General features: G+C 28.0%; 1 protein-coding gene across 1 annotated transcript in view; it reads left to right on the top strand.

The window, feature by feature from the left end:
• LOC107567959 (opsin-5-like) overlaps positions 1-894 on the top strand; it is a 51576-nt gene that overhangs the window by 36550 nt on the left and 14132 nt on the right. The gene's annotated exons all lie outside the window — the stretch shown is intronic.

Genomic DNA, 894 nt, shown 5'->3' with positions numbered 1-894 from the left:
GTTCCCTTTAAAATCTTAAATGATTCCCTTTGAGCTAAATTATATAACTGTTTCCCTTACAGTATCTATCATATGTTGTTGCCTTATTAAAAATATGCTATACGTTTAAAATAAATTTATTTTAATTTAATAGTATATACTTATATATAAATACATTCATGAATGTTTTTAATGAATGGATTTTATAATAATACAAATTGCAATGTGTAACATTTTACCATATTTAGTGCAACACTTTTATTTGTTCCCCACAAAATATTGTTTTTTCACTAAATGTTTGGATTTCTAAAATTATTGTGCACTGATTTTTCTAGAATAACTTTTGCTGCCGAATTATCCACTAACCTAGTTTATGATACATTTTTGTCATAGATTATAAATATACATAGGCCTATATTTTTTCATATTTATTGTTTATTTTATTTTTCTTTATAATGAAGTAGTCTGTATCTAGTAGATTGTGAAAGAATGAGTATCAGTTCCACACACAGAGAGATATAAATTCTACACACATTCGGATACACATTTTTAATGCAGCCAGTGAAATTATCATTTGAAATAACTTGTGGCATGTACATGACTCCAGACTATCCATCCTGCTGTTTAAATTGCAGTGTTATATAGTTTGCTTATTATTATTGCAAGGCAAAAAACAGCATTCAAGAGGACATATGGACAGTTTTAGCATTATACTTGTCAAGTATAGTATACAGAATAAACTAAACTGCCTAAATTGCTTTAAAAACCTTATGTATTGAGTTTTTAGTTTCTCTCAACTATTGTCTGAAAAACTGTCCTTATTAACACAAGGTTTTCTCAATTTGAGTTTGTTCACTAAATGCAAAGTTTGGGATTCATAAAATGCAGGTCCACAGCTACCATCACTTTGAGACT

Source organism: Sinocyclocheilus grahami, unplaced genomic scaffold (genome assembly GCF_001515645.1).
Source record: "Sinocyclocheilus grahami isolate Dianchi unplaced genomic scaffold, SAMN03320097.WGS_v1.1 scaffold1201.1, whole genome shotgun sequence".
NCBI lineage: Eukaryota > Metazoa > Chordata > Actinopteri > Cypriniformes > Cyprinidae > Sinocyclocheilus > Sinocyclocheilus grahami.
The sequence above is the reverse complement of the archived record's forward strand: the minus strand, read 5'-3'. Positions and strand labels throughout refer to the sequence as shown.